The sequence below is a fragment of the Aquarana catesbeiana genome, linkage group LG03 (genome assembly GCF_042186555.1).
Source record: "Aquarana catesbeiana isolate 2022-GZ linkage group LG03, ASM4218655v1, whole genome shotgun sequence".
In the NCBI taxonomy this organism is placed as follows: domain Eukaryota; kingdom Metazoa; phylum Chordata; class Amphibia; order Anura; family Ranidae; genus Aquarana; species Aquarana catesbeiana.
Window position 1 is genome coordinate 261,049,932 of NC_133326.1, and position 16,513 is coordinate 261,066,444.

The 16,513-nt window shown below is 39.7% G+C and overlaps 1 protein-coding gene across 2 annotated transcripts in view; it reads left to right on the top strand.

Moving 5' to 3' along the window:
* CAPS2 (calcyphosine 2) overlaps positions 1 to 16,513 on the top strand; it is a 204,822-nt gene that overhangs the window by 151,182 nt on the left and 37,127 nt on the right. The gene's annotated exons all lie outside the window — the stretch shown is intronic.

A 16,513-nucleotide genomic window follows, 5' to 3' on the forward strand; every position in this document is an offset into this window, starting at 1 on the left:
ACACAACAATTTGTAGCAAGAATTACAAGACTTAGCCCAAAAGCGTGGTGGCCAATCTTGTAAACAGGTAGTAGAAAGTCCTACATGTTTCGCCTGAAGCGGCTTCCTAAGGGACAGTTGGTTGTACCTATATCGCTACTGTAAATTCTATAATAGAAAATTCATAATCAAATACAAAGTAATAACAGCAAAAAGATGTACACTGTACTTGACATAGGTAAATTATATAGGTTTTGTGGAGTTGTCAGACATGCTCATACATCAGACCACATGGGGCAAACCGAATCCAATCCCCACCCAAACCCCGAAGGAAAAAAAAAAAAAAAACCCCACACCGGCAGCCCAAAGTGCTACCCACTACCTTCACTTCTCACAGAACAGCGGTCTGCCTTGTTTATATAGGCAGACAGCAGTTCTACTTCTCTCCCAAACGATTGGTGGGTCCTGGCAGACATTGAATCCGCTGGACCCTCTGATTGGCTCCCGCTGTGTCCAATCAGCGGATCGCCAGTGTGCTTCAGACCCAGAAGGGCAGGATCACATATAGATGCGTGATTCTGCACAGGAGAGCCGCCTTGCCGCTGTATATGTACAGTATATAGCTGGCAAGCGGTTAATCCACTGAACCTGGCTTACTAAAGTTACCAATGAGCTATTAAGTACAAGATCGAAAGGTTTGATTCTCTCTTTGGCATTCCAAGATTTTCTATTTTCTTTCTTAATTGTCTCATTTTCACTTACTATCTCTTTTTTCTTGATTAATAGAAAAGTCAGTACTAGCAAAATGAAGAAAAATTAATACGTTTTTTTTTTTATAAATACGTTTTTTTTTTTATTTTTATTTTCAATAAGTTTTTCAACAAATATAAATCAGCATAACAAAAGGAATAAGGAAAAGTCATGACAGTTTACACAGAAACAATCAAAATAAAAGTAGTGCAAACAATTGTATACATTGTAAAGAGACATGGTGAGGATATCTGTATAGATAGAAGTCAGCTTCTTCCCGAATTGGGTCATATATTAAGAAAGAAATAATTCCATACAGTATCTATGTTGCTAACTCAATTACATGTTCAAAACACAAGGATGCTCAAGAGAACATGTAAGTTGGAATCAAAAAGGCGCAGAAATGGAAGGTACAGAACAAAATTTTGAATCATCCCAAGGTTTCCAAATTTTTTCAAATTGGGGAATTTTACCCTCAATTTTTGCTGTTAAATGTTCCATCTTACGCATATCGGCAACAATGGAAAGGACGTAGTGTAAAGTGGGAGCGTTGGTAGAGAGCCAAAGTCTAGGGATGGCTCTTTTTGCTGCCAAAAGTACAAAAGACCCTAGTCTGGATGAGATTAGGTTTGGTTCGTAAGGGCCATTTGTACATAATAATTCAAAAGCAGTGGGATTTTCTAAGGATAAGGAGGGGAAGCAGGTTTGGAAAAAATGTTTAATTTGTAGGTAGAAGTATTCTGTAGATTTCGGTAGGGCGTGTTTTTCTTTAAGGACTGAGAAAGGTAAAAGTTTGTGTGTTACTGGGTGAACTAAATGTCGCAGCTGAAACATCCCCGCGTGTGTCCACGAAATTGTTCGCAGGTACGATAATCCGTCCGGAATTTCTGGGTTAAAAAGGAAATTCTGGACAGGGGAGCAAGGTAAGGAGAGATGAAATTTGTCTCTACACCTTTTCCAGATTGATAGCGTAAAAAGCATCGGGGAGAGACACAGAGACCGTAGTTGGGGTATGAATTTCTGAGAGGAAGGCCATAATAGATAGCATGGATGTACAGGGGCAGTAATCCCCATTTCAATTTCGGCCCATCTATTTGCAGCCTTCCTTGAGGTCCATGTTGTCAATACTCTAATTGACACACGATCGGATTTTCTGACGGAAAATGTGTGATAGGACCTTGTTGTCTGAAATTCCGACCATGTGTAGGCTCCATCACACATTTTCCATCGGATTTTCTGACACACAAAGTTTGAGAGCAGGCTATAAAATTTTCCGACAACAAAATCCGTTGTCGGAAATTCCGATCGTGTGTACACAAATCCGACGGACAAAGTGCCACGCATGCTCAGAATAAATAAAGAGATGAAAGCTATTGGCCACTGCCCCGTTTATAGTCCGACGTACGTGTTTTACGTCACCGCGTTTAGAACGATCGGCTTTTCCGACAACTTTGTGTGACCGTGTGTATGCAAGACAAGTTTGAGCCAACATCCGTCGTAAAAAATCCTAGGATTTTGTTGTCGGAATGTCCGAACAAAGTCCGACCGTGTGTACGGGGCATAAGATGAGAGGCATAGTAATATTTAATAAAGTCGGGGGAAGCTAGTCCACCTCTAGCTCTAGGAGAAAGGACTACCGATTGAGCAATTCTATGGGATGCATTGTTCCAAACAAAGTTAAGGCACTTTCTCTGGAGATTTTTCAACTGCGACATAGGGACCGGGACCGGAAGTGTCTCAAAAAGGTACAGTAATTTGGGCAAAACCGACATTTTGAGAACGTTAATCCTACCAAGAAGGGAAATTGGGATGGAAGACCAATGTTGTAGGAGTTTAGCAATTTCTGCGAACGTAGGAGGGAAATTGGCTTGATAAAGAGAGTGATATGAAAGAGTAAGATGAATTCCTAAATATTTTAGTGAAGTCTGGCACCATCTGTATTTAAACCTGTTTTGTAAGGAGCTGAGTATATCTGAGGGTATATTGATGGGGAGAGCTTTTGTTTTAGTCTGATTAATACAAAATCCTGATAAGGACCCAAATGTGGAAAGGGTTTCGTGTAAGAAGGGTAATGAAATCTCGGGGTGTGTGATGGTTAGCAGAATGTCGTCTGCGAAAAGAGAGAGTTTGTAGTCCTGATGTCGTAGTGGGATTCCTCTGATATTAGGATGGGATCTGATAGCTGCTGCTAAAGGTTCTAGGTTTAATATAAATAGTAGGGGCGACAAAGGGCATCCTTGTCTCGTACCATTACTAAGTAAATCGTTGCGAGATATAGGAGGACAGCTGGACTTGAGACGTAGGGAGGGAGTATAGGGTATGTAGGGCTCGTATAAAGGGGCCTGAGAATCCAAATCGGGTTAAGACTGCGAACATGAAGGGCCAACTTAATCGATCGAAAGCTTTTTGAGCATCTAAGCTCAAGACTATGGTGGGGCGTTTAGTTCTAGTTATTAGGTCTATCAGATCTATGGTTCTTCTTGTATTATCTCCAGCATGTCTCGAGGGAACAAATCCCACTTGATCTCTGTGGATCAGGAACGTTAATAGTGGGGATAATCTATTGGCTAATATCTTAGTGAAAATTTTGTAGTCTGAGTTTAGTAAAGCAATTGGGCGGTAGTTGTCGGGTAGTGCAGGGTCCTTACCTGGCTTAGGGATTACCGTTATATTGGCATGTAAGAATTGTGAATGCGGGATGGATCCCTTAAAAAAGGAGGAAAATAGGGATTGTAGATAGGGGGTTAAAATATGTGTAAAGGTTTTATAATAGATGTAAGGGAGACCATCAGGGCCCGGAGATTTGTGGGTTGGAAGATTTTTAATCACCTCTCCTATTTCCTCTCCAGTAATCAGAGCGTTAAGAGAGGATAGATGGTCAGCAGAGATCTTTGGTAGTGGGAGGGAATTTATAAATTTATCAAACTCTGATTGCGAGAATTGAGGGTGTGAATCAGGACCTAAACAGTTATAAAGCCGTTTGTAAAAATCACCAAAGACCTTTGACATAGTTTTCGGACAGTATGTGGCGGTGCCATCAGATTGTATCAAGTGATCGGGTATAGATAGGAAGGGCCGAGGTTTTAATTTGTTCACTAGCATCCTATGTGGTTTGTTTGCATAGTCGTAAAATTTTTGCTTAGCCCACAACATGGATTTGGAAATTTGATTCATATCGAAAGACTTAATCCGATCCCGGATTGAGATGACATTTCTCAATTTTTCCACCGTGGGGGAGGCCAACAGAATTCTTTCCGCTGTTTGTAGTTGGGTAATAAGATCCTTTTTAAGTTGTACAGAATCTTTCTTTAGGCGTGAGCCTATAGCTATGCATTCACCTCTAAAAAAGGCTTTATGGGCCTCCCACAGGGTGGAAATCTCCGGGACAGAGCCATCATTAAGCTGGAAAAACTCAGTTAGTTTCTGCTGTAGTTGGGTTTGAGATAAAGGGTTTTTAAGCAGGGATTCGTTGAGGCGCCAGTGGCAGGTTTTAGTAAAAGACTTCGTCAATAATACATCGAGTTCAATAGGTGCATGATCCGACCAGGTAATAGGATTTATTTCAGAAGATACTACATAGGGCAATAGAGGGCCTGTAATAAGGAAGTAATCTAGTCTAGAATAAGACTTGTGGGGATGAGAATAAAAAGTGTAGTGTTTTTGGGTCGGGTGTTTTATCCTCCAAGAATCAAATAGATTATGGGATCTAACTAGTTTGCGAAAGGATGTTGATAATTTCTTAGAGGAAGATTGTGAGGTGGTTTGGAATAGGGTTTTCCTGTCCCTGGTCGGGGACATGCACACATTGAAGTTGCCTCCCATGATCATGAAAGGCTGGGAGAAGGGTTGTAGTTTCTCAAAATCTTTTTCAAGGAAACCGATCTGTCCTACATTTGGTGCATAAATGTTAATTAAGGAAAAAGAGGTAGAAAAGTGACTACACTTCATAAATATGAACCTACCGTGAGGGTCTAGGTAGGAGGAAAATATTCTTATTGGGCTTGTACGTTTAATAAGAATTGCCACTCCCGCTTTTCCAGAGGGGTCAGAGGCAGTATATGCTATGGGAAAGTGTCTAGAAGCAAACTTAAAGGAGCCACTGGGCTTAAAATGGGTTTCCTGAACCATAATCACCTCTGCTTTGGATGATTTAAATTCTTTTAAGGCCTGCCACCTTTTGCCTATGGAATTTAGTCCCTTAACATTACAAGAATAGATTTTGAGGGCCATATTTGGCTAAACAAAAAAGTGCTAATGCAGTATAAAGACTGAGAGCATGCAACTGAGCATCCTTAAAAAGGAACATTTGAAAACAAACATTTCTTACAATTGTTATAATAATGTAAGTACAACATTGAAAAAACATATATAGGTCAAAAAGAGAAAAAAAGAAAAAAGACCTGCATATGAAAACTCCAAAGGAGGTAAAAAAAATAGGCACTAAATTGCATAGGAAGATGAAAAATGTTAAAAAAAGAAAAAAGGGGGGGCAGGAGGCGGAGCCTAGCAGAGCAGACATGCATTGTTAGAGCTCCACACCGCTGAGGAGAGAAGAGAAGGACAAAGCGGAGCCTGCAGGATCAAAAGGTATCCATTTGAACCTTTTTGCCCCAGGGAACAAACTGTGAAAGTTTGGGCAGGAAATATGGTACTGGGAGGAAACCGTGGCAGAAATAAAAATCACCTCACAAAGAGCTCACAGGCACTCACTGCAGCTGAAGCAGCTCCAGTCACCTCACAAGATACAGCATCAGGGCGCTCTCACAGACAGAAAATGTCACAGCAAGACTCTCCATTTGAGTCAGATACAGAACAAATCCTCTCACAAACTTCTCCACAAGCCTCCTCAGTATCCCCAGTAATATTATTACAATTTGAAAAGATGCTTCATAAGGCTTTAAAACAAACCTCAGACCAAATAACAAAAAGCCTAACCAAAGAAATAAGAGAGCTGGGAAACCGCACCGCAGCCTTAGAAATAAAAATGGATGAAATTGAAATTACAACCCAAGAAAATATAACAGAATTGGAACAATTAAAAAAAGAGAATTTAATACTTCAAACTAAGCTCGAAGATTACGAAAATAGAGCCAGACGTTCAAACTTGCGCATAAGGGGAATACCTGAAACTGTGACAGACCTGCAATCTACTATTACTGCTCTATTACAAGAACTAAAGCCAGATATCCCTATTGAACGTTTAGAACTGGACAGAGTACACAGAGCCCTCACAGCCAAAAAGAAAGATGGACCCCCACGTGATATAATCACAAAATTTCATTATTACAGAACGAAAGAACAAATACTAATTGCTGCAAGAGAAAAAAAGGAACTTAATTTTCAAGGACATAATTATCAAATTTTTGCTGACCTATCCCAACTTACTATTACTAAAAGACGATCCATGAAACCCCAACTAATGGAACTACAACGCCACAACATTATGTATCAATGGGGCTTCCCCTTTTCAGTCAGATTTAACTACCAAGGTACAATTTACAGAAGCAGATCAGCAGATGAACTACAACAAACCCTTTTAAAATTAAATCTGACAGAACCCACAAGCAGCAACTCTCCCACACGCAGAAGAATTACATCATCTTCACCTTCAGGCAGCACCCAGAAAATTTCAGAACAAAATGGGAATCATCATTCTCACAAAAGAGGCCGTTATGCCACATCATCCATGGACCAAGAAGATTCAATGGACTGACATCCTAATTCCTGATATCTCTTCATTTATTATACTAAGAGATGGTTCTCTATAAAAAACCTATATATATAACTGAATGTAACTGCATTCTGATAGTCACACACTGTGTGGGATCATGTTACATTCCAGTTATATTTCTTATTACTTCTGATTAATATAGCCTTAGAATATATAAGTGAAATAAGGAAATTCATGTTCAGTTATATATTATCAGGTAATAACAATAGATTTATTACTTTTTAGGACAAATATGTTCAATAATCCAGAAGTAATGGAAGCTTTTTCTTTCTTTTCTTAAAACAAATATATTATTACCTAGTAATAGTTCCTAGAATTATGTTTTTGTTTATTTTAATCTGAAGCAATACAACCTCAATTTTATGAGTTAACATATCTAAACAGTTACATATGAATAAAATATGTAATTGTTTACTCTAAAAGGGTTAAAATCCCAAAATAATTCAAACTATCTTCATCAATACCAAAGTTATTAACAGTACCTTTCTAACTGAATTATTTAGCCTAGGGCAAGACTAACCATACACAACCACCCTGGAATAAATAATTTCAACAAAAACTATATTCTGCACTCCAATTAATGAAACATCATTTTGATGTCTTTTGACATAGCACTTCTCTCCTGTAAGTGGAAGATCCGTGTTCCCCCATTAGCCCTCCTCATTCTCCCAACCATATTATGTGGGAGTGTGACGAAGGCACTTATTCCCCTGAGAGAGATATTTATTCTCTTTCACGGGTAAATTGTGATTACTTGCAAAAAATAATTTATACAATGTATCATCTAATCTCATATGTTTTTTGTTTACTCTTTACTCCAGAATTCACTGGTTTCTTTTCTATCTATTCATCTCTTCAGTCCACACAGGTTGATCTGCGCAGTCAGCTCTGCATAACAAAAAGTAAGTCAAAACTATTTGATCTATTGCCATGGCACCACTGAATATACTTTCCCTGAATGTTCAGGGAATAAATGTCCCTCAGAAAAGGACCAAAGCCTTCCGTACTTTCCATAACAAGAAGGCTCACATAGTATGCCTCCAAGAAACACACTTCACCAAAGATTCTACTCCAAAATATATTTCTCCTTTTTATCAACAAATTTACACGGCTTCTGCCTGTACCAAGCAAAGGGGAACTCTAATTGCATTTCACCGATCCACACCATTCACCTTATCATCAGAAATTAAAGACCCAGAAGGTAGATACCTGATACTCATGGGTTATATAATGGATACAGCAATCACAGTGATTTCCTACTACGCTCCTAACAAACAACCTACACCATTCCTCTCACATATATTACAAGTGATTAATACACACAAAATAGGAACAGTGATAATGTGTGGGGATTCGAACCAGGTCCTCCTCCCATTTCTAGATAAATCACCTTTTACACCATCCAAAATAACCTCTAGATTACCTTTTTCTCAACTTCTTTCCAAATACAATCTGGTAGATTCATGGAGAGAAAGTAACCAAATGAAAAAGAAATTCACTTATTTCTCGCACCCTCATCAAACTTTCACCAGAATAGATCATATTTTTCTAACAATAGGAATGATACCAGAAATTATTGCATCAGATATAATTCCGATTTCGTGGTCTGACCATAATGCAGTATACACTACTATAGCCTCAGCCATACCAAAAGCGCATGACCCAACGTGGTACTTACCGGATATAATGCTCAAACACCCACTACATCAGATGGCCATTGAACAAGCTTTAAAGGAATACATATCAATTAATAATACAACAGACATCTCCCCAATAACACTGTGGGAAGCTCATAAGCCTGTCTTGCGTGGTACAATACAAAGACAAATGGCACTATTCAAACGGGAACGCAAAAATCTAGCAAAAAAACTAGAACTCAATTTTAATGCAGCCTACATATCATTTCAAGATAATCCATCTCAGAGTACAAAATCTCATCTGGAAAAATCTAGATTGGAATACGATCTATTTCTCACTGAGTCAGTTGATAAATCCCTCAAACGCTCCAAACACAATTTCTACATGAATACAAACAAACCAGGTACATATTTGGCTCGGGCATTAAATTCAACTAACAAATCTTTCAAACCAATACGTTTGAAATTATCAAAAAATGTTTACACTTGTAATCCAGTTAAAATAGTCCATAAATTTCACTCACATCTCGCAACTTTATACAAGACAAACAATGAATTTAATCCTACAGAGGCTGAATCCTTCTTCTCAAAAATAACCTTACCCGAGTTATCTCAGAATCAAAAAAGCAGTTTGGATGAGCCTATAACTATAGATGAAGTTGCTAACGCCATAAAAGACCTAAAACTTAACAAAAGACCAGGCCCAGACGGCTACTCGGCTTTATACTATAAAACATTCTCAGAAATACTCTCTCCCATTCTCACTGAAACTTTTAACAAACTTCTAGATGGACATTCTTTTCGGCAAGAAACACTAATGGCAATTGTTTGTATGATCCCAAAACCCCTTTCTGATGATACTTCCTGTGTGAATTATCGGCCTATCTCTCTGTTAAACCTCGATATTAAATTATTAGCAAAAATAATAGCAAAACGCCTCAATAGCATTATAGGAAAATTAATACATAGAGATCAAGTAGGCTTCATGCCAAATAGACAGGCAGGCGATAATATACGCAGGGCAGTGTTATTGGCACATATTGCTAAAAAACGGAAAATCCCTTTGTTTTCTATCTCTCGATATTAAGAGGGCATTTGACACAGTATCCTGGCAATATATGCAATATTCATTACAAAAATGGGGTTTTGGACCCCACTTTTTAACATGGATCAAAGCATTATATAATAAACCCAAAGCCTATATAAAATATGCTGGATACAAATCTGAAGCCTTTAATATCGAAAGAGGTACCCGACAGGGTTGCCCATTATCTCCCTTATTATTTGCCCTTATACTCGAACCCATGGCCCAATACATCAGAACAAACCAAACTATAACTGGCATTGAAGTAGGAGGTATTACACACAAATTATGTATATTTGCAGACGATATATTACTTTTTCTATCATCACCACAGGTCTCTGGTCCTAACTTAATACCAGCTCTTGATGGATTTGCAGCCCTATCCGGCCTTATGATTAATCCTAAGAAATGCCTAGTGCTTAATATTTCACTCACAAACATGGAATTGATCCCGGCTAGGGCTGCACTCCCATTCACATGGGCAGAAAAATCAATCCCATATCTTGGAATTCATTTAACAGCATCTCATTCTGACTTATTCTCAACCAATTATCCTCCTGTATTAAGACAGATCACAAATCTAATAAAACAATGGTCGCAACTTCCTTTATCCTGGATAGGGAAGATTAATGCAATCAAAATGACTATTCTACCCAAATTGCTTTATCTATTCAGAGTCCTCCCTATTCCAATTCCTTCCTATTTTTTGAGAATAGTACAAAAAAGAGCAACTTCGTTTATATGGGGCTCTTCTAAACCACGTATACCTATACACACACTACATCTTCCCAAAAATAAAGGAGGCCTGGGATACCCTAATTTTACTAACTACTACAGAGCAGCACATTTGGCCAGTCTGTCCAAATACCATGCAAAACAGGAAATCCCATTATGGGTATTTATAGAGGCTTCAGAAAATGACCCTCTATTAATATCAAATTTATTATGGCTTGATCCTAAAGACCGCTTTAAAATTCATAATCCCATAACTAAACACTTCTTATCTCTCTGGGATAAACTAAAAACCAAATATCAGTTACAATCTCCACACAATCCTCCTCCTTTCTTTTATCAGAAATCCGGCCTTTTATCCGGCATGGATCTACCCAAATTCTTTTAAAGCTTGGACAACATCAGGCATTCAGACACTAAATGACTTCATAGCATCTAAATCATTCCTTTCATTCCCATCGCTTAGAGAAAAATATGATCTACCAAACTCTGAGATATTTAGATATCTCCAAATCAAAAATTTCTATACACCATTCCTAAAGGGGGATACACCATTATCCCAATTATCCATTTTTGAATCAATCTGTACAAAAGATCCATTTGCTAAAGGTACAATTTCATCACTTTATAATCAATTATATGGAGTAGCAAATCTTAATAGACCCTCTTACGTTCAGAGGTGGGAGGAGGACCTGGGACGAACTTTAGAAGACACGGACTGGTCTAACATATGGCTCACATCTAAGTCATCTTCACCCAACATCTTAGCACTGGAGACAAATTATAAAGTCCTAACTCGCTGGTACCTTGTACCCGCTAGAGTGGCAAAATATTCACCTAATACCTCAGCTCTTTGTTTTCGAGGATGCCCAGAAAAAGGCACATATTTACACATATGGTGGACGTGCCCAGTAATCCAAACCTTCTGGAAGGAAGTCTTCGTGATTGCATCTAAAATATTTAAAAAAATAATACAACCAGATCCATATTTAACTTTACTTAACCTAAAACCGGAATGGTTAACACTCTCTCAATTCAAACTTATGATCCAACTAATAACAGCTGCAAAACAAACAGTGGCCAAGGCATGGAAATCTCCTACATTGGTACTAGCAGAAACAATTAACAGAATGAATAATACAATGTCCCATGCTAAGATGGTAGCCATCGATCAAAATCAAATTCCAAAATTTGAAAAACTTTGGCATCCTTGGATAAAACAACAGTTCCTGTCAAACTTCAATGACTCTGTCCTGTTGCCATGGTAACAGATTAAATGACTTACAGAGACACCCATTCTAAGGCTTCAAAGAGAACTAAAAAGAATAATAAACTGACGAGCGGGACAACCTTGTGGACCATACCTCTACCTTTCAACCCTTTTTCTTCTTTCTCTTTCCTTTTCTCCACCTTATGATTAAAGCTCATTATCAGAATTTATTTAACCTATATACACTCTACTTGTAAACAATATGTATAGTAGGTATAAATCATTTAAATACCTACAAAAGTAACTAAGGAAATGATATATATCTTTAATTTAGGTTTACGTGAACCCAATGTTTAATATTTGAAATTTCATGATATTTACCTATATAAACCCTACTGTAAAACAATGAGCTTACTTTATAGATCCTTGTAAACTTACTTTATGTATCTTTATAACATTGTATACTCAATAAACTTCTTTTGACAAGGAAAAAAAAGAAAAAAGAAAAAATAATTTTTGAAAAGCCTGAGAAAAAATTTCAGGCTGCCCAGGCAGAAGCCTTGGGTCATGAGGGGGGGCATGTTAGCCTGCAGGGATTAATAGAGGAGGGGGGAGATGGGTAGATCCTCGTCTCTGTTTTCTGTAAAACCAAGAAAGAAAAAACAGACAGGAGGAGCAAAGGTGTTTGGCATGTTATTATGAACATGTAGATAAATCTTAAGACAAGCTGGTATATGACAGAGAGGTATATATAAGAAAAGGAAAAAAAAAAAAAAAGTTAAAGGGGGGAGAAAAAAAAAACCCCCTCAAGAATCTAACAGAGACATCAATAAGAGGTGTGACCTCTCAACAAAGTGACCCGATCACTGTGAGGTCACTATGGTATCCATGGTAAATATTTTCTGGCCATGGAAAAAAGGGCAAAAATATTGAGAAAAAATAAAATAAAAAAAAAAAAAAAAAAGTCACATCAGGTTGGATATCTGTGACGGTAGAGAAGTTCTTCTGGGATCTTCGTTGAACTGGGGTCCAAATTTTGGCTGGTGTGGTAAGTGGTTTGGGGTTCGGAGCTTGGGGTATAGAATCTTCCTCAGGCAGTGGGGGAAGACCTAGGTTGCGGATAAAGGCTTCACTTTCGTAGAGATCTCTCAGGGAATGTTGAACACCATCTTTGGAAACGGTTAGACGGAAGGGGAATCCCCAGCGGTATGGAACTTGATGGTTTTGTAGGTGGGTAGTAACAGGACGGAAACTGCGCCTTTTGGCCAAAGTGATTGGAGACAGATCGTTGAATATTTGGATTTTGTGTTGTTTATAGTCAATACGTGACTTATTACGCGTTGCAAGTGTGAGGGCTTCTTTGCTCTCGTAGAAGTGGAAGCGGACAATGATATCTCTGGGGTTGGCAGTAGGAGGAGATTTTGGGGCCAGAGATCTATGCGCCCTATCCATACGCCAGTCTATGTCCGGAATATGTGGGGCTAAAGTGACGAATAGGCCTAAAAGGTAGGGACGTATTTCCTTGTCGTTCACCGTCTCAGGGATTCCCCTAATCCTCAGATTCTGGCATCTTTCACGGTTTTCCAGGTCTTCCTGTTGGAGTTGAAGTAGGGAGACTGTATGTTTCAGGTTGGAGTTGTCTTCTTCGAGAACGTGTACATATTGGGTCAGTTCATCAAATTTGTTCTCCAATGTGTTGGTGCATTCACCTAGTTGGTCGATTTCACCCCGTAACACATGTGCTATTTTGCTCACTTCTTTAGCGATGCTGCGGGTTAATTCGTGTAGTAATGAGTTCAACTTTGTGTCTAGGACAGCTACTGTCACTACATCCACGGGGTGATCGGGTGGAAGAGAGTATAGGGAGGATTGAGATCTGTTATCATCTTGGGTCATGCCTTCCGGCAGAGAATGTGGGTCGGCAGTGTCCGAGGATCTCGGTTGTTCACTGGAGATCGGGGATCTCTGTTTATATAAGAAGCGCTCCATGGTATTAGGGGTCTGCGATGTTGGCGGCGGGATAAAACCCCTGTATATTGCCTTCTGGAAACCAATCTTCCCCATGCAGTGTTAGGAAGGGTCTGATGTCTTGTTATGATATCGCTCCTGCGATTAATAGGGAACTGTTAGCTTTGTAGGAGCATCTCTTAAAGAGACGGGGATCAAAGGACTCCTCTTACGTGTCTGCTTCCCTGCACGCCGGTCTGGAGGTGGTCACATTAAGGATCAGGGGGTGTTGAGATGACAGCTGTAAGATTTGCAGATGTACGGCAGGATATGGTGTCTACAAGCAGTCAATAGATGATTAATCTGCAGGGAATAGGTTGTGGGGGTACTTGGAGTACCAAGATGGCCGCCGACTTCCAGGACTAGGCCGAAGCCGCGGTCTATCCTGGAGGCCGAGGCCGGCCGGGGGAGGTCCTCCCTCGGGCCCGGACCGGGACTCTAGGGCCTCAGAAACGGGGACTCTGGGGCCAGATACTGTAGAGCAGCAGCGGAAGAGGGCTCGGGCAACAGCCCATGTACTCACAGAGTCCAGGATGGCCGGTGGATAAGCCCAGGAGTGGCGGCAGACTGCGGGGGGATCCGGGACGGGGAGAGAGGGTCCCGCTCGGCTCTCCCTCACGCCGCCGGCATCCGCCTCTTCTCGGTGGTGGTTCGGATGTCCCGGTCGGGAAGTCCAAGGTGAAGGATCCGATCGTCTCCCGGTCCGCACTGTAGGCGAGCGTCAGGTTCCGGACAGGCCGCAGGCCTCAATATGGCGGCGGTAGCTGAAAGTCCAGGGCAGGCCGGAGGCCTAAGGAGGCTCAGATGTGCCGATTTTCAGGCAAGATCCAGCCGGATCTGCAGCGGAGAGGGTTGGGGTCGTTCCCAGCAATGGATGGGCTTTTTCCCAGGGGAAAAAAGGCAGAGATGGCAATGGATGGGATATGCCTGAAATTAATACGTTTTAAAAAATGATTTTGAGTAATTAAAAGAAAATAAAAATGACTTATTAAAGATATATGGGGTTTACTTTCGTTTTATGAGAAAATGCCTTATTTTTAGCACTGACACAGAACTACACTGACAAATGGTAAGTACACTTAGAAACCTCCATACACCCCACCCTCATGTGCTACTTGCATTAGTTTATTCTGTTAATGGAACACTGAGCAGAACATTCAAGCTGTGTAGATAATGTTGAATCATAGCATTACATGTGTCTTTAATGTTATTTTCTCCACTCACATTCATAAGTTCTGGTTCCATTTTTAGAATAAGGCAAATAATATTGGTTCCCTGTTTTCAAATCACCTGCATAATTAATTTAATTATATCTCTAATTACTAGAACTTGGAAGGCTCAATGGCTAAACCTAGATATAAACAGATTTTAGTACTAAATTATAATGTGCACCACTGACAGCCTAAGACCTAAGTGCTCAGGGGATCAATGTTAAAAGCAATGTTCTATAGACAGAACCATTTTTTACCTTGATATAAACAATGATTTACATAGTACATACATAGACACCTAATTCACAAATAAGATTTAAGCTCTCTACCTTATACACTCTTCCGTAAAATACATGACATATATAATAAAATAAAATATCTTTTATTGCGATGAATGAAGTCATATGTCAAAAATTATTTACTGGCTTAATAACATGAGAGAAAAGTTGTAAATGTGTCTGCTAATACAATAGAAATCTGCTGTTAGGAGCTGCCATTCCACCCAAAGCTGTTGTCATCAAGCCTTTGATATAATACTCTGGCAAGGATCAGAGCATTCAGAGCCATTCTAGGGGATGATAACAAGCAATTTAGAAAGTACTCATTATTGTTAATTGAGATTTTCAAGTTTGTACTTGTGGTACAGTACTTGGCCTGTCCTGTCTTCTTTTTTTTTTTTATTATTATTTACTATACATTTTTACGTTTTAACAGTCTATGACTAGCAATAGATTCTATGGACATACTGTAATTTATTGCTTTGAGTCCCTTCAGTTCGATAATTGGGGCTCAGAGAGAATGTCAAAACCAAATACCTAGTAGTCCAAAAAGTCAGACTTTTACCAATCAAAAATATTGAATGAATGCCACCAGGCTCTTTACAAAAGGTCATTATGCTTGTTTACTTTTTGCTTCATTTACAACGCTTAGGAGACAAATTTATTCTAGGTGAAATACGTTTAGGCATAAGTGAAATGGGCTTAGCAGACCAGTTTAGTTTGTTCATTTGCCTAACCTTAAAGGGGTTGTAAACCCTCATGGTTTTTCACCTTGATGCATTCTATACATCAAGGTGAAAAACCTTCTGTGGTGCTGAAGCCCCCCCGAGCCCCCATTTTACTTACCTGACATGGATCTTTCTCTTGCCAGGAACGAGCACACCTGCTCTAGCTGGTGTCTCGTGTTCTGATTGGATAGATTGATAGCATTGGCTCCCGCTGCTATCAATCAAATCTAATGATGCGGGCGCTGGGGGCCAAGTCCTGCATTCTGTGTGAATGGACACGGAAGCAGGACTCCGGAGCGAGCCCGCATGGGTGTCCACCTTAGGAGAGCTTTCTCCAATGTGGGTACTCGATGCGGGAAGGAGCCACCAGTGCTGCCAGGGGACCCCAGAAGAGGCAGATTGGGCCACTCTGTGCAAAACGAACTGCACAGTGGAGGTAAGTACGACATGTTTGTTATTTAAAAAAAAAAAAAAAATAGGGTTTACAACCCCTTTAAAGTGTTACTAAACCCAGGACCCTGCATTTACTATATCTGGTCTCCCACAGTACACAGAACATGGAAATGCAATTAATTTAGTAAATATAAACTGCTAAATATCTTTTCTCATCAGCAGTATATAGCTGTCTTATGACTTCTATCAGTGTCCAGCCGAGCACTGGTTAAAGCTTGTAGGAGGAGTTTTCATTCTCCTCTGACTGTCCTATGAGGCTGCATGATCCCTGACTTTCTGTTTGGACACTGCTGATCACATGAACCCTAAAAACAAAACAAAAAAACCCCTCTAGCAATACACCCCAAACTGATGGATTGGGAACAGTAAAAAAAAAAAGGGGGGGGGGGCAATGAAGACAGGGTCAAACAGCCTTTTTAAACAATGCAGAGGATTAATCCCTTAGGTTCCACAGTAAGTATAACAAGCATGCTATACTGCACATACAGACTGATTTTACTGTTGTGGGTTTAGTAACGCTTTAAACACTTTAGAGTCTTAATCTATTCCATCGTATTCCCAGGCTTACAGGGAAGTATAATCCATCTAGTTTGCTTTGAATGTTTCCTGGGGCTTTCTGCCAGTTGGATGTGCCTGGACAATTTCTATTGGCAGCCTCCCAGATGACATCTGTGTAGGATGCCCAAAGCACCTGACATAATGATGTTCCCATT